An 18311-nucleotide genomic window follows, 5' to 3' on the forward strand; every position below is an offset into this window, starting at 1 on the left:
GTGCCCCATGGGAAGCAGAGCCCCCGGGGTTTGGGTCATGGCACAGCCCAGCAGCTGCAGGCAGACAGCATCCACTGCTCCCAGGGCTGCAACAGGGGCAGGCAGCTGCCTGCAGCTGGACAAGAGCAGGCTAGGGCCGGCGGCCGCTGCAGACTTGGTACAGCAGCCACTACAGACTCGGGCTAGTCCCAGCCTGCTCTTGTCCAGCTGCAGCTGGCTACCTGCCCCTGCTGCAGCCCTGGAAGTGGTGGACACTGCTTGCTTGCAGCCGCTGGGCTGCACCATGCCCCAAACCCCCTGGGGCTCTGCTTCCCTTGGGGCACCATGTCCCAAATCATCCGGCATGGTGGAGCCCAGCAGCTGCAAGCACGTGGTGTCTGCAGATCCCAGGGCTGCAGCAGGGGCTCCAAGCTCTTCCCGGCACTCGGCCTGTCTCCACCCCAGCCCCAGCTGCAGTGGCCCTGGGAGCTGCCAGTGCCAGCTGCCTGCACCAGGGCACGGTGCAACCCAGCAGCTATAGGGAGCTGGCATTGGCCACTCCCGGGACAGCTGCATAAGGAGCTGGGGTGAGTGGAGACAGGCAGAGTCCCAGGAAGTTCGGGGCACAGTGCAGCCTAGTAGCTGCCAGCAGCTAGTGCTGGCAGTTCCCGGGACTGCTGCAGCCGGAGCTGGGGTGAGTGCCCTGCGCTGCCTGGAGCTCTACTTGTCCGCACTCACCTCAGCCAGCGCTCAGAGCAGCCAGCAGGGAAACCTATCCCTATTTCTTACGTTATAAGGTAGGTTCACTTAATGTGAATTCGATATATGCACCATTCTCCAGAAATGCGTGTACTGCATAAATCAAGGGAAATCTGTATATGGCTATTATTTTTACTGATCTATATCCTGCTGGGCACATCCACAGTACAAATAATTAACAAATAATAAATGTCAACAGAATCCAACAAGTGTTTAACATTTTAACTAACTACCTAAATAACATTTACAACAATCATTAAATTATTAAAACATATATCTTAAAATGCTCCAAACTGATAATGAAGAAAAACTGAAAATATGAACTAATAGTCAAATTGAAAGGGACAGGATTTCTCTCTGAAATTCACCCACTAGTACAGTACTAAATCCAGCCTACCAACAAAGACTTCATGGCTCTTAAAAGTTATTTCTGAAGAGCAAATATTTTGCCTTATTAATACATCAGATAGCACAGTATCAGAAAATTTTCACAAGGAAGATATGCCACTAAAAGTGACTTAAATGGGACCACAGGTTAATTCAGCACCTGATCCTCCGTGCTGCCCCAGGCCATGGACTGTAAGTTGCCAGCCCTCCTTGCTCTAGTCTTTCAAAAGGGCATATCTACAAATCCCTTTTCCCCATATTTATGTTTGAAGAGATCCAAAACAGGATAGTTGCATGCTGGGGGAAACTGGATGGCCTTCACACTACATCATATTGTACCTTCAAACAAGGGAAGTAAAAGGAGTTTTTTAAAGACAGTATTGCCAATAATAATAGAGACCCCTGCTCTTCACCTATGCAAGCAGCTAGTAGCATCTTGCTGGCTAGTTGCAGAGCTCTGATGCAAAATGTTTCTTTTCAACTGGGAAATTCACTAGAAAAGCAATCCTGTTATAACTTCCCCCAAACACCTCTTAAAAATAAATTTAACAACATCACCATGTAGCTGAAAAGGAATACGACTTACTCAGGTAAAATCAGAGCACAGAATAGATAAGCAATTTGACAGAGACCAAAGAACAAGTGAAAGACGACTAGGAAGAAAATTCAGTTTCAACTCCTAAGCTCTGCTCCAACCATGAGGCTACATTGCCTCTCTAGCCCTCACATTTGAAATACTTCCTGAAGCATGTCAGCTCCTTATAATAAGAACTAGACTACAATAGTATGAGTATTATTTACATCTGTCACACAGAAAATCCTTCTGCAACAGTATTCTCTTTACATCACGGTGAAAAAAAATAAATTTTCCTCACAATGACATTCTGAAAATTCGAAAGGGAAGGCTGATGAAGTAATTCATTATGGCACCAAGGTTTAAAAAAGAAAAAAAAAAATCACTTTCCTAGTGAACTGAATGGACAGAGGTGTTTATTTGTTGCAACTGTTTTATAACATCTATGAACAAAGACTAAATTTAAGACAGCTTTTAGCTAACAGGTAAGATAATGTTCCAGTATTTTGAACTACGTGTCTTTTTACATGTCAGTAAAAAGACAGATATTTGTCACACAAGCTTTTTGGTATCTGATCCCGGGGCTGGATAGGTGACTTACATAGAAAACCTGTAATCTGGCATGCTACTTACATACATGATAGATTCCACCTCACCCCACCCCCATTGTAATTTCTACTGCATAATACTATTGTGCTGTAAGGTGTTACAGTCAAGACATCAAGAATGTTTTTTGATATACAGGAGACCAGAGATCTCATTAAAACCATTGGGCATGCTAGCTATCTTTTTTGCCCAGGCTACATGGGAAAGTAATTACACTTCTTTATGAAGTAAGACATGAAAACAATAGAAGCCAACACTCAACTCATTAGGCTATATACAAGGCCTATCTACATATAAACCCTGTGAACTAAGGAGTTTCTCAAGAGCCTGACTCACTGAAACTGTGCATGTCTGGATGTGTCAGAGGCAGAAAACAAAACAAAACAAAAAAACCGAGCAGAAAGTTAGAGAAGCACTTACACACATGACCCTGAGAAGAGCAAAGAGAGAACATCTTGAGGCAGAGGACTGGCTGAAAATACAGGCTCGAACATTGTGAGCAAAGAGAGTATCTATTGTGTACAAGAAAATAGAACTTTGTATGCCCTCCTTGTAAATAAATAACACTGCACCAAAGAAAATACTTGATTCTATGATTAATTTCCTTTTCTAACAGAAACTAGATGACAAGGCCCATTATCTTGGCCAATCTCATGAGTCAAAGGGTCACACTAGTGTCAGTCGTGGGATAAAGTTTCCAGGATCAGAAATTTTAAGTTGATATTCTTGTTGAACCAAGATGCAATCATGGCTGCTGCTCATAGAAATCATAAATAGCCATAAGGAATTTTTAAAAAGGTTGTGGAAATCAGCCAGCTGGGTGAGGAACTGGGCCAACCATGCAATTTAGAACATTTACAAGACTCAACCTCATTTGTAACCTGTAAAGGTCTAGGTTGTGTTGTCCATGCTCAAGTCACAGAGCATTCAGTATTCTTTGATGAATAAACTTCTTATTTTTAAGCACTGGAAGGCCTTATTTGGCTCATTTTAAAATCACAGACCATGTCAATGGCAATCATGATGAAAGGGATTGGAAAGGATGAGATTTAGCTACCTATTTGAGTTGCTTGGCTTTGATGGCACTGTAGGCTTATCCCCAAGGTAGAGCCTGAACTATCCAGATGGTATGAACCTTTGCTTTGTGGGTTCATCAGAATAAGCCAGGACACAGCTTAAAGCTAGAAAGACCCCTGGAACCAACAGAAGACATACAAAGACTTCTTGATGACTTCTGTTTACACTAACAATGGATCAATTTTACAAATACCAAACTGGAGTTGAACTTTCTGATCAAGAACAATGAAAGGAAGCCAAGGATATTCCAAAAAGCTATGGTAGGGGTCATCAACCGAGGTTATGCATACCCCAGGGGCACTTGGGAAGGCCCTAAGGGGTACATGCAGGAAGGCAGGGATGGGAGTCATCAACCGAGGTTACGCATACCCCAGGGGCACTTGGGAAGGCCCTAAGGGGTACATGCAGGAAGGCAGGGATGGAGTGCTGCCACCCATCACCCCACACTGCCACCTCCCAGGAGGTCCTGATGCTTTTAAAAAGTTGAAAACCCTTGAGCTATGGAATTTTTCACTTGAACTTGGATCTTTGTTTGCAGACACCTGGAAGAAAAGGAAGCAGTCATGAATAAGAAAAATAAAAAGGAGATCACCAGGAGCCCTATAACTCAGTTTCCACTATGCATGGGAAGAGGGTTCCAATCTAGTTCATTACTTTCTGAAGAATTTATTAAATTATGCCCAAGCTCAAGGGAAAGCGACATTAATGCAAATGTTAAACAAGTCAATTAAATGCTAGTACAGTGAAAAAAATGGCCACAGAAAGAATTGCTATAAATTTAAGGCAAACCAGGATCTAGGATCACAAGTGCCTAGCAGAAGGTAGGGCAGGGTGGAACTTCAGAGACTAACTGGTTCAGAGCTTTCATGGTCAGCAACCTACATATCTAATGAAGTAAGCTGTGGCCTACAAAAGCCCATGGCTTGCTGAACCAATTAATTGCTACGGTGCCACTTTCCCTACCTTCTGCCTGACTTCACACCTAATATGGCTAACCACCTCCTAAGTGCCTGGTAAAAAAAAAAATTACCACTTCATCCCAAATTAAGGAGGCAAACCTTGGAAGTATACGGAACAGAACAGGATGCAACTGATGTTCATCTGCCAAATTTTGCCACCCAGGGCTGTAGCGTCCCCTCAAAGCTTTCTTGTCACAGAAAATGGAAGGCCTGGAATTTCGCACTGAAATGTACTACAGAAAAGGAATCAGCAACCCCCAGCACACGTGCCAGAGTGTAGCATGCGAAGCCATTCTGTTCAGCACACCACAGCTGGCCTGGGCTCTGGGCAGGCCCCTGCCACCAGATAGCCCAGGCTCCTCACAGCAGCTGGGGTTGGGGGGCTGCAAACAACTGTTCCAGGGTCCATGAAGCTTCAGCCCAGCTCACTGCCAGTGGTGAATGCCCACACCCCGGGGTGGACAGTGGGGAAGGGGCTGGGGCTGTGCTGCCACAAGGATCAGACTGCTTGCAGTTCCCTCACCATTGCCCCTGGCACACCAACATCTTAGAAGTTGAGGTGTTGGGATTTTTTTGGCACTCTGCCCAAAAAAATACCAACCCCTGTTATAGAAGACAGAAAAGATACTGGATGATACAGATATCAGAACACACATGCCTTTACCTTTTCTTTACCACTTATGACAATTTTGCCCTGTCAAGTAAATGTTGCCCTACATCCCACAGAAGTCTGAAGGTTTTAGAAGACTTCAGGAACCTAGGAATAGAGCTGAAGAGGAACATCCCAATGATATTCAAGAGACATCCTACCAGCCAAGAGGCAAAAACTATTAAAGGTGAACTCCTGACTGCACAACTGAAAGTTCTAGACTTAACACTGGACCACTTTCCAATGGGAGACTGAACCATACAAATAGGATGTCCTGCATCCCACAGGAATAATCTTCTGCTAAAGACTCACTGAACCAGCTAGAAGGGCATTAAAATAAAAATGAAAGGCAAAGATACTAAAAAGGCTACATGGCTCAAAGTCACTATGCTGCTATGTTGGTTTCATTTATTTATAATGTGAAGAGAATAAATTTGGCAATTGCTTATACACCAGTCATAGGAATTAAAGAAAAAAAGAAAAGAAAAAAGACAAATGACAAAAACTTAACAGCATGATTTGTATGACTGGAATGTTAAAATCTGTAGGGCTGTGCAAAGCTTTGGGTGCCTATTCGATTCAGACCCCAATTCGGTGGCTGAATCTCCAAATCCAAATCAAATCAGGAGCCCAATAAAAAGGTCCAAATCAATTCGAAGCTCTTTAAATCAGTTCAGAAAAGATTTGGAGATTCAGGCATTCATTGCTTGCTGCTGCAGGGAGCTGGACCTGGACTCTGTGATGGAAAGTGGGGCAGGGGAAAAGCAGGGTTGGAAGAGGGGGTAGGGGACCATGGGGGGGACCCCTAACAGGCCCCATTCCTTGCCTACTCCCCCAGCCCTCCTGAGTACCCTCTAACCGCCACCTGCTCTCTCAGCACCCCCCATGGCTGCCCCACCTGACCCCAGAGTCCCAGTTCTTTAAAAAAAATAAAAGCCCCACTCACTGGCTTCTGCCAGGCAGGGGTACAATCTCCGATGCCCCCCACTGCGTGGTGGGGCACTGCCACAAGCCCCCATCCCCTGCCCACTCTCCCAGCCCCCCCCACCATTGCTGTCCCACCCAATCCCAGCTCTGTTTTTTTTTTTTAAAAAGCCCCACTCACCAGCTGCTGCACCAGTAGTCAGGGCTTCTGTGGGCTCATGGCAGAGCCCCCCCCATGCAGTGTAGAGTCACCCCACTTGGCAGAAGCCAGTGGGTTCAGAGGGTTTTTTTGGTTTTTTTAAGAAATGGATTGAGGCTGGGCAGGGCAGCCATAGGGGGTGCTGGGAGAGTGGGTTGGGGATGGTGGCTCGTAACAGAGCCCCCCACACAGCATGGGGCAGTGGGAATCGCCCCTCCGCTTGGCAGGAGCCAGTGAGTGGGGGCTTTAAAAAAAAGCCAGTGAGTGGGGGCTGGGCAGGGCAGCCATTGACAGGGCTGGGAGAGCAGGCAGGGGCTGCAGCCTGTTTGATTTGGAGATTCAGCTGATTTGGTGGCAGCCAAATTTCCAAATCAGATTTGGACAAATCGCTTTGGGACAGTGATTCGAATCACTGTCCCCCAAATCAGCTGAATCCAAATCCGAAGTGAATACTAGCTGCTTCGCACAAGCCTAAAAGTCTGTGGTTTAGGAAAGACCGATTGAGTAAAAGAAAGTAATGGATCTTCAACACTTATGAACCAATGCACTAAGAAAGACTAGGAGGTGGAATGGGGTAGGGGAGTCAGTTGCACTCAACTAAGTCAATCAGAGAACAGGACAAATTACCCTTCAACATTTGCCTGTAATATGACAAAGGGCAAATAGCATTATGGAAGACTTACATTTGGGAAACATGCTGGAGGTCTCATGCAGCCAGCAATACATTATTAGAAAACAACATCCAAAAATTATAGATAATTATCTTATACAATAATGCAAAAGAAAAGAAACTGCACCTACAGCAAGATACCTCTATACTAGGTCACATTATGACAGATACACTAGGTGTCAGTGGTGGTTTGGGGACAAATGTTTATAACCTGATGATATTGAATATGGATGACAGGGACTAGGATCAACAATTAGCTACACTGAAGTACTATAGAGAAGGATTTGGGGGTTAACTTTAGGTAATGAACTGAATTAGGTCAACAGTGGGCTCTTGCTTAAAAAAAAAAGCTAACATTATATTGCGTTGTATTAACAGGAGTGTCAGTTAGAAGTAAAAGGAAGTAAATCTGCCACTCTGTTTAGCACTGGTAAGACCTCACCTAAAGTACTGTGTCCAGTTTTGGAATCAACACTTTCCAAAGGATGTGGACAGATATGGCAAGAGTCCAGCAAAGAGTGACAAAAATTATTAGGGGCCTAGGAAGCAAGACTGAAAGAACTAGGTTTATTCAGTCTGAAGAAAAGACTGGGGGGAGGTGGGATTTGATAACAGTCTTCAAATACTGGAAGGACAATTACAGAGAGGATGGAGATGGACTTTTCTCTGTAGCCATAAGGGACAAGGCTAGGAGCAATGGCTTTAAGCTGTAGCAGAGGAAATTTAGGTTGAAGATTAAGAGGAACTTTCTGACTATGAGGGTGGTCAAGCACTGGATCTGGCTATCTAAAGAAATTGTGGGATCTTCATCCCTGGAAATTTTCAAATGCAGATTAGACAGATGCCTGTCTGGGAGGATTTAGTTAGGAATGATCCTGCCTTGAGCAGAGGGCTGGACTAGGTGGTGTTGGGCAGTCCCTTCTAGCCCTACTTTCTATGATCCTATAATAGAACAAGGCAGCAATATAAGCATCTTGGGGCTCAAAAGAGCCAATTTCCTCAAATGAAGAAATTTTGTGCAAAAAATATAGGAAAGAAACATTCAGACTCAAAATGTGAATTAAAATATCCTCATGTTTTAGCTGACTAAAACACCGAACATCAAAAAAGGCTGAAGCTCAATCCTAGTTCAGTAGCCAAAATGCAAGTAGTGATTAAAATTAAAAAGTATATATAACATAACAAAACAGGGTAAGAAAAAAATTATATTAGAAATGATGTGCTGAAAATTGATAAGGAAAACTAAAGATATCAGGAAAAAAATCCATAGCATAGTGTGCAAGTCTAAGAACAAAAAAGAAGTATACTAGAAACAAATGAAATGCTATATGCTAGGGTTGGCAATTATTTGGGCTGGAGGGCCACTTAATGAGTTTTGGTGAGCTGTTAAAGGCTGCCAAGCTCCCCACAGCCAGGCCAAGGCTGAGGCTAGAGCAGTAGCAGGAGCATGAACCCACATGGGGTGGCAGCATCTTCTCTCTCTGCCCCTCTCCCCCACAATGCCCAACTTGGCTGACATGGGGTGCCAGAAACAGGACAAAGGGCCATGCATGGGACCAGGGCAAGCCAGGCTGCAGGGGCAGGGGAGGACGCCCCCAGGGCTCTGGCCTCTGCTAGCACCTCAGGTGCTGAGCAGAAGCAGACCCGCCTGCCCACCGAGCACCACAGGGCTGGACTCCATCTTCCAGGCTGCCACTCAGTGCCAGGTGGAGCTGCTTCCACCCAGCATCTCCCGCAACAACAACAGAGGACAGATCCAGAATTGCCATCCATGGGCCCACCGAGTGATTCTGTCAGGCCCACAGGCAGCAGTTTTGGGGTTTTCAAAACCCGACTAGACAAAGCTTTGACTGGGATGATCTAGTTGGGGATGGTCCTGCTTTGAGCAGGGGATTGGACTAGATGCCCTCCTGTGGTCCCTTCCATCCCTAACTTTCTATGATTCTAAAACCAAGAACTATCTAAGAATGACTATGGAGATCCTACCGAACACTGGTCATTTTTAATACCATATTTTCCTCACACAACCCCCAAATAAAACACACATCTTGTTTTGGAAAGGTAGAATGTGGAAAAAAAAACGTCATGGTCAACTGTGGGACACAGAATGCCCAAGTGTGGCATCTAGAAGAGTCTGGATGAGGCAGCAGAAATGTACTGGTGTGGCAAGACAGAAAAATGTTGTTTTTTTACAGGAACTTATTTAAATAACTATTTACAGCAAAGTGTTGCAGTCTGTAACATCTTGATGCTTGTGGTGTGGAAGCATGCAGTAGCTCACTTATCCTCAACCACCTCAGCAGCTTTTCAGCCAAAAGCTATAGTCTCACTAACAGCTGTGAGAAGGTTAACACTGGACTTCACCTCTGCTTTTTGCAGCCCCAGGGCAAAGTGGCAACCACCTTGGCAGCCATGAGTCACAGCGTATGATTGCTCTATTCTACCCTGCTTCTGTTCCAGAGAAGAAAAATCCACTTCACTGCCTAAAATATGCACCCCAATTTCTGAGGGCTGACTTTTGGGAGGAAGGTATGAGTGAATATGGAATATCCTGGAGTACCAGGGAAACTCCAGAAGGCTGGAAGTGTGCTACTGATGTACCAAGATTCAAATAGAATTATTCAGGTCATCCTGCTTGTTCTAAGTAGAAGAGCTAAAAACTTAAGGTGAGATGGAATTGATGAAGAATTGCAATATATTTGCCAACACAGTTTTAGAAGAAACAGATCTTGTCAAACAAATTATTTAATTTGTTGATAAGGTTAAAAGCTTCATAATAGCAAATATAATACACTTAAATTGTTGTAAGACAATTATTTGGCAATGTAAAATATTCTTATTAAACTTAGCACTATATAACATCAATAAAGCACATATTAAATAGATGACTAAATGACAGATTTCAAAAAAAAAACCTGTCACTGGAAAATCCTCATTAAATGAAAGGTATTTCCCACAGGAATGAGTAAAAGCTCTGATAGTGTTGGAGTGATATTGTAGCTCTGATCTGTCAGCTAGCTGAGAATGTCTCTTATATTCTATTTTTATTTACATATAAAGTGTTGCACAAGCTTTTGTGTATCTGCTATATAGCCTAGGCTTTTTCTGAGACCTGAGGAACGGTATTTCGTACTGAAAGGTCATCTGTCTACCCTAACCATGCAGTTGGTCCAATAAAAAATATGACCCACAAAAATCCTTGCCTCTCATCAACAACTTGGAAGCAAATATAAAACCACTGCTGAAAAAAAATTGTGAATGACAGATTGACATAGTCATAAATAATGGTAAGACCATGTGATCTTGATGCCCGATCAGCTGAGCCCATTCAAACAAAACGTGCTTCAATAAAGCCAAATCCAAATATAACCACAAACAAGGAAAACTTGTAAAGAAACTGCAACCCCAGAAAGCAGTGGCTCTGAAGAGTTAGGGGGTAAAGCCTGCATGAACTCTCAGGACAATGCTGTGGCAAAAAAGGAAAGCATACAGCAGTTAGGGGAAGGATGATTTTATTTATGTAGACAGTCCATAAAGGACTGATGTTGGTGTCCCTATTTTAAAAATTATCTTGACAAGTTGGACAGGGTGCTAAAAAGGGCCAAAAAAATGATATGAGCTAGATAAAATGCCTCAGTGTAAGGCTTCAAGAGCTCAATCTGTTTCGTTTTTAAAAAAGACGACTGAAAAGGTCACTTGATTGCAGTGTTGAAGTACCTTCACAGTGATAAAATAACCATTACTAAAGGGATCTCTAATCTAATAGTGAAAGGTGTAAAAACAACCTCACTGCAAGCTGAAACTGGATGCGGCCAAGTTGAAAATCAAGTACCAATTTTTAACAGGGAAGTTGATTTTAACCATTAGAACAAAACACAGTGTAGATTATCTGCCTTGAAATCTTCAAGACTGGATGCTATTTTGGAAGATAAGCTTTTGTCAAACTCACTAGGTTCACTACAGCGCTAAATGAATGAAATTATGTGGTATAAAAATACCAAACGATATGCTCTAAAAACATTCATGAAATCCTTTTATCAGGCACCTTTTACCAAAGTTCTCTATCCATGAGGAATTGCCAGGATGGTTGTTTCAGAATTATAGACCATAAAAAATACTGGGGAAGCAGAACAGTATAAAAACAAAATTGAGGAATTCATGGAAAAACTTCTGTTTGGGTAAAGATCTTACAAATCTCTGAGAATACTTGGGAATAGGTGTCAAAAATACAGATCTTTAGGATCAGTACTAGCAATAACCATACCATTAAAATACTTGTTATAACAAATAGAATTTTTTAAATATATTCTATAGAGTAAAAGCATAACATCCAATGGAGTAAATCAACTAAGTAAATACTATTTCAGGAATGATGAACCCTACACCTTACAAATGAATATTCATTATAACTTTTGGTAGGGCCAATTAAAAGATGCAATACTCAGCTATTTCAATACAGATGTCTGAGCAGAGTAGCAAGCTGAAAGAAAACAGGATGCATTTTGACTATTTTATCAAAGTACTGAACTGGATCTTTTCAAACCCCATTCACTGACTTGTGAAAGACTGTAATGTCCCTATCAAAGAAAAACAGTCATTGAATTTCTTTCCCATTCCATTAATGTTTAAAATGATGTTTCAAATATGTATTAACTCAATGGAGAATAAAGTTACTTGCATAAACAGCTGATTTTATTAAAGAAAATCTGTTGTCAGTATAGGTACAATATCATTGGGATACATATGACTGATTGCTGATTTTTTTACCTTTTTACTTGTTTGGTCAAACTTAAGAACTGAAGTTCCTATGATAAAATTAAAGAACAGAAGTGGAGATATTCAAGTCTCATTTAATGAGTTCTGCATGTTCCTAGAAAAAAGAAGTTTATCACAACACAGTTCTGCTGTACAAACCTCATAACAACACTAAATGGTTCAATTAATTCCATTGTAAAGGATCATAACCATTAAGTCAGTAGTTCTCAAATGCTCAGTTCCTTCTTTCAGTTGCACTGCTGTGTACTCCTATAATTCCTTGTTATTGATAGCAAAAAGTAACATTTTATGTCATGCTTTTGGCCACAAGGGCCAGATCAAGCCCCATGTGCCAAGACTGGAACCCATGACAACTTTGCCTGGCCCCTTGCAATGAATGCTTTATTTTTGGGGGGAAAATGTTTCGTATTCAAGGTCAAATTAGCCAAATCAATTCCAAATCCTCTCGACTTGAGCAAAACACAATCATTGAAACACTAACTGTAGCGCTACAACCAGCAAGTATCCCCCACCCTAGACTTTTCGGCCTGGGGCTTCAAATACTCCCAAATCCATTGGCGGGCATCCTACATGTAGGCCCAAGCCTGGAGGCCTCAGAGTTCGGATGCCCCCGAGTCTCACTTGCGCTTAACGGCCACACGAGCAAGCTAGTAGGGAGTCCCCTCATTTCCATATAGGCATGTAGCCAAGATCCTCCCACTGGAAGCAGGCCACTGGGGAGCTAATTACAACACTCTCGTAGGGTGCCCTGCCCATAGCACATTGGACAGGGCTGCATACTCCACTATACAATGCCATTTAAAATATTAGTTCAAAGTCAAAAGGCCCACCAGCCAGGGCCAGGTCTGCACCACCATATGCCAAGATCTGGCCTTAGGGCTCAGCACCAACCCCACACTCTGGCATCAGGTCCCACACCTCCCTACATGCCTGATGTAGCCTACAGGCCCCAGGACTCCCCATGAGTGTAGAAATTTGGCAGTCAAGGAGCAGTGCTACCAAATTTTCTCTGCCACCAAACTTTCAAACTTGTGGGGAACACCACACATCAGATAACAATGCTAGGGTCTGGATCTGGCCCATGGGCCAGGGGTTGAGCACCCCTGCTTTGTTACTACAACCATGTTGTAACCTCTCCAACAACCAAAGACATATTGTAGAGCTGTTCATTTTTTTTTACTTCCTTTCCCCTTCTCCTCACCCCTTCTATCCTCCCATATCCCCTCTAGTTCACTACATACTTCAGGAGTACGAATTCAACAGTTGGATAAGCACTGCCCTGGGCGTCCTCTAGCGATACCTGCTTATATTTTAGACATCATTGGAATTGGAAGCCAGTCAGAGCAAAAGTATGCATTAGGCTTGTAGGCCTGGTATCTACAATTCTATGCCCAAGTAGCTTTTTCATATTATTTTCATTGTACAATAACCAAAAGTTACTACATTACTTGTAATCAAATACATTTATATTTGTAGCACAATGAAACATTTTTATATAAATTTAGCTAACTGCCTGTTTCTTAACTGACCTATCAACACATCAGGGTTCCTACCAGCTTCTTAGATTGTAATTACCTGCAACTATTCTGAAAACATTACAGCTGAATTTGCAACAATTGGCTGCATATTGCTTTCAGTTCATTTTTGCATTTAGACTAACTACTAACAAGGAAAATACAAAGTAAAAGCAGAAGGACAATATCCATCAAAATTTAGCATAGAAATAAAGCTTTGGCTCACGGAACAGCATATCCTCATCTCTTTTTAACAGTTGTGGAGAGGTGACATTTGGGATGACCTGAGAAGTATTTTGTCATTTACCTCCATTCAAAGCTCAGTTCATAACTGGATAATTCAGTCATTTTAAGTTACTAAAAGGAATGTTGTAACATCCAATCACAGTTATGTTGGTGAATTTTCTAAAATTACTTGCACTGAATTTTTGTGTTATTTCAATCAGAAATTGGGAGCTACAAATAAGGAATTGCTGCTAAGAATAGGGAAAAACAGAAAAAGGAATCAATTTTTGCCTCCAGGCTTGTCCAGTGTGATTCTTACTACTATTCTTATTTCTGCAAGAGACAGTTTTCTTTGAAAATAAAGAACAAGTTCTCCTAGGGTCACTAGCAGGCCTTGACAAATCCACCTACTCACAGAAACATGTGGAAAACTTACTTGTTTAGCCTGCAGACAGACAACACCAGCCCCTTTTGTTGCTCACGACTTTGGCAAACAGCTGCACAAGGAAATTAACATGACTAGATGGTTTCATGATCACTATTTAGAACTTTCTGGGTAATGGTGACGTAGCACCTTACTAAATACCCTAGCAATGTCTCTTTTCAGCAGCTTACGAAAGTAGGTAATAAGGTTTCTTTTCTTATTAGTTCCTTTGCCCCAGAAAACCATCAGCAGCTTTTTCAAACCTACCTCCATCTAGCAGGTTGGTCCTCCATGAAATGTCTTGTAAATTTATTCAAACACTGATTTCTACCTAGTATAAAGAATTTCTTCCCTTTGTTAAAACCTAGTAGAGAAAATTATTAAGCTATCCCAAGGCCACAAACTAAAAGCAACTGCTTCTTTTTGTACAACACAGATTCAATAGAATTATGGAAATGACCATAAAATAAACCTAAGTTCATACTCCGATTGAGGTAACTAGTTAAATATGAGTGCAGTTGCATACTACTTGTCCTATAACCAAGGTAGAGAACTTGTACAAAAGGAAAAGGTGAGGCGTGATACAACATTAGGGCAGGGGCAGAGGGTAAACTGTAACACTAAGCTCTAGAACTGTGTTTCTCAACCTGTGGGTCGCGACCCAAAAGTGTGTCACAAGAACGTGTGAAAGGATCACGAACACACTTTAAAAATGGAGGAAAGTGTTGGAAACTGTGGCTTTTCCTTTGCAGGCTGTCAGAGTTCTCACCTCCAAGGGGGTGCTTGGGGTCCCCCCTGCCCCACACAGCAAGGGACTGGGGCCTGGGTCTAACACATTGGGATTGAGGGGCACTGAGTCAGGACTGGCCATCAATGTTTACAAATAGTTCTTGGTAAAAGGTTGACAATCATTGCTCTAGAACACAACAGGTGGAAGTATTATAAAATACAATGGGGCCAATATACTATACAGTATATAAGCATACAATGGGGCCTGCTAGTGCTCTAGAGTTGCTGTTAGGGCAATGGTGTCAGATGCACAAGTATCTTATACTCATAAAGTATATAATGAAGTTCTGATTCTACTGTTACACCACCAAAGACAGTTTTTCCTAATATGTATTACATGTCCAGGGGCATGCCAAGTGAACTTATTATTTTCTTTATATAAACACAGTTCAGGATGATGCACCGTAAAACCTTTTTCAAACTCCCTACAGAACCTTTGATCTTTCAGCACAAACAGAAGTGTTCTTGAGAAAATGCTGGTGCCAATTAGAAACACAGTGTATTTTTGAAAGAAAACATTTTGTAGAAAACTTGTGTGTTTTGAGACCTGAACTAAGTATTCTGAATGAACAATAGTCCTATACCTGGTCTGCATGTGTTACCTGTTTAACTATTTCATTAGTAAAAGCCCCAGCACATGCATGGTTACACTGTTATAAATAGGAATCTACAGAATTTGGGGCAGCTAACCCATCAGTTTTGCTGTCTGAGCTCAGCACCATTTGCCACTTTCGTGGTGAGCATAGCAGCCCCCCCACCTCTGATCGGCCAAGGGGCCCTGGAAATCCTGACCCTCCCCAGAGATTGATAGGTGGACATCTGTCAATCTCTAGGGAGGGGTGGGACTACTGGGGGCCCTTGGCAGCGGTGGGGGGGAGGGAAGGGCGGTGGCAGCTGCACAAAAATCTGTCCCCCCACCCAGCCCCTCATACTTCATGGTCCCAGGGCTTCCCACCATTTTCTGTTCACAGCTCCCCCACCCATTTTATTTCCTCATTCAGTGGCCATTTTTGCGGTCTCTGTGTTTTTCCATGGGAACTGGGATTTTTTTTGTGGGGGACCTACCAATTTCACAGTTCCTGCAAAAATCACAAAACCATGATTTCAGTAGGTCCCCAGTCATAAAGACAACATATAGATATCAGTATGTAAGTCACCCCAATAGCTTATACAAGCAACAGAGTCTTTGACCCCCTGGTAGTATAAAACTTAGAAAAATATCGGTTTACAACTTACGAAGCCCACTTCTCAATTACACATTTTAGAAAGATACTCTTCAGTCAAAAATTGTAACGGACTCCAAATGCACACTGGGAATCAATACATTTCTTCTCTACAAAGACATTTATAGACATCTATATTTTAGGCACTTCAAGACAAACTCTCTAGAACAACACAACAGGTGCAGCTTCCTCATGGCTAGAGCAGCAACCCTGGGCTCAGAAGATATGGTTCCAACACCAGTTCACTGTCTAACCTTGGGAAGGAAACTTATGCGACTAATTTCCCTCTCAGATTTACATCAATGTAAGTCAAAAGCAACCCTACTTCAGTGGAGTCACTGGGGTAAATCTGGGGAGAAAAATCAAGCTCCTGGTCTTTGCCCAAACAAATGGGCTAAGTGAGCTACAGTACTGATTTAGTGTTCAAGCTTGGACAAGTCACTTACGCATCTCTCAAAAACGCAGTTTTCCCCAGTGTCAAAATACTTTGTAAGCCACTTTCAGACCATTCAGGTGCATAGTGTTATTAAACATAACTGGTGGAGAACAGGGTAGTTCAAACTCACTGCTGGTTTAAATCTAGCCCAAATTAGTTGTTACCATTAGCTGCCTTAACAGGCTATGGGTAATAAATTGGTTGCATCAGTCTAGCTCCCAGTGGCCAATAATGGGGATTTCAGAGAGGCAAAGCACTGAATGAGCACGAGGACTGAAGTCTCTCATACCCTTCTGTGGTCCCTCTGGGGCCCAGCTGAAGTTCATTAACTGGACAGCCCTGGAAATCTTACACTGCTGCTGGCTCCTGAGATAAAGGGCTTCATTCAGCTGGCTGTCAATCTGGCACCATTCATAAGCAGTACTGTCACACAAAAACCTGTTCAGCAAAAAAGGCCTTGCCTACATTCATGAAATGTATACTGGTGTAACTCTATTAATGCAGTTACACAGGTATAAATCCTTAACAAGACGACACTGTGCCAGGGCAAACCAGGGACTGCGCTGGTGCAGCATGATTTGGAAATACACCACCCTAAGACCCAGCAGTGTACGCCCCAGCACCGATGGGATGTACTTGTGCCTACATAGTTACACCAGAACAAATTTCCTCCATGTAAGCAGGGCCTTCTCATGATAGGAGAGGAGGATCTCAACAGTCACCATCTACAGTTACATACAAGATACAGCGTGCAGCCCTGTCTGCAACAGCGCACTGCATGTGCTCCTCTGCTGAATTTGAGCTCCCCAGCCCCCCCAAATCCTTGAAGTCTAATAACTAATAGAAAGCCAAGAAAGTTAAAAGAAAAAAAAGCTTTCCCAGAGTGATCCATGGCTGGTATGTCTTGGTGTGTACGGAAAGTCTGCCAGGAGCAAAGTGTCACCGATTTCACCACGTGCTCCCATTTTTGAGACCACAGTAACTTTGTGGATGGCACTTCAGAAGCAGCCTGCGAAGAGGCTGCCTGGAGGAGCGTTCTGGGCATCTCGCCTCCTAAACCCGCCAGGATGGGGCTGCCAAAGCAGCCAGCCGAAAAAGCTTGCCCAGAAGAGCTCTCAGGCACTCGGGGCGTCTCTCCTACGCCGCCCAGGCCTGGTCTTCCAAGCCGCAGGGCCCAAGCCAGCCCTCCCCCAGCCCCGCACTTCTCACGTTGCCCTCAACCGGGAACTTGCTTCCCGGAGCCCCGGCGGCAGGGCGGCGCGGGCAGAGGGGAGCCGCAGCCTAGCGAGCCGCCGCTCTCTGCCGGGCGAAGCATCCCCGGCCAGCGCGGGGCCGCCACGTCCGCCGGCACGAGCAGGCGCGGCGGGGCCTGCTGCGGCCCGGCCGGCGGGGACGTGCCGGCGCCTCGGCCCGAGCCGCCGATCCAGCCCAGCGCGCAGCCCCTTGCGGCCAGGCCTGGCCAGGCCCGGCCCGGCGCGGAGGGCCGAGGCACGCGGGGCTACCGGCCCGGGCCCGGCTCCCCCCTTCCCAGCCGGCTTCACGTCCCCCGCGGCTCCCGAGCGGGGGGTGTTGGTGCTGCCCCAGCCCCGGCCGGGCCGGCGCCGGGGAGGGGGAGGGGCGGCATAGCGGCAGCGGCACCCCCTGCCCGCCCTGTCCCGTCCCGTCCCGGCGCCGCGGCCCCCGCCGCGCCGCGCCTCGCCCCGCCCCGCCGCCGGGATGGGCTCGGCCGGGCCGGGCCGGGCCGGGGCAGCCCCGTTACCTGGTTCCCGGGGACACTTTGGAGACGCCTCCAACATCGGCAAACACTAAAGAGAACTGACCCCGCCGCCGCCGCCGCCGGCCCCAACCACTGCGCCCCCCTCCGCCGCCGGCCCCGCCCCACCCCGCGCTGCCGCCGCCCGCCCCCCGCGGCCCGGCCCGGCCCTGCCGCCGCCGCCGCCCCCCTGCCCGCCGCCCGCCTGCTCGCGCCGCCACCCCCGCCCCGCGCGGCCCCCGCTCCGCGCCTGTGATCCCCCCCCCGCGCGAATGGCCCCGTCCGCCGCCCTTCCCTCCCCCTCCCCGCAGTCCGGGCGGCCGCCCCCTAGCGGCGGCTCCGACCCGCTCCCAGCTCCCCGCGGGCGGCGGCGCGGGGGCTCGGCAGG

The 18311-nt window shown here is 45.1% G+C and overlaps 1 protein-coding gene across 5 annotated transcripts in view; it reads right to left on the reverse strand.

Annotated features, from left to right (window-relative positions):
* Positions 1-18071, reverse strand: part of STAU2 (staufen double-stranded RNA binding protein 2) — a 254141-nt gene extending 236070 nt beyond the window's left edge. For 4 of the 5 annotated variants that reach the window (XM_090040182.1, XM_090040178.1, XM_090040181.1 and 1 more), the window contains exon 1: positions 17930-18071. The gene's annotated coding sequence lies outside the window, so the exon portion shown is untranslated. Of the gene's footprint in view, positions 1-11550; positions 15414-17929 lie in introns of those variants that run through there. The other variant, XM_090040179.1, reaches the window with a different exon arrangement.
* Between the last annotated feature and the right edge of the window lie 240 nt (positions 18072-18311).

This window comes from Crocodylus siamensis, chromosome 3 (genome assembly GCF_052110815.1).
Source record: "Crocodylus siamensis isolate JL-2025a chromosome 3, ASM5211081v1, whole genome shotgun sequence".
NCBI lineage: Eukaryota > Metazoa > Chordata > Crocodylia > Crocodylidae > Crocodylus > Crocodylus siamensis.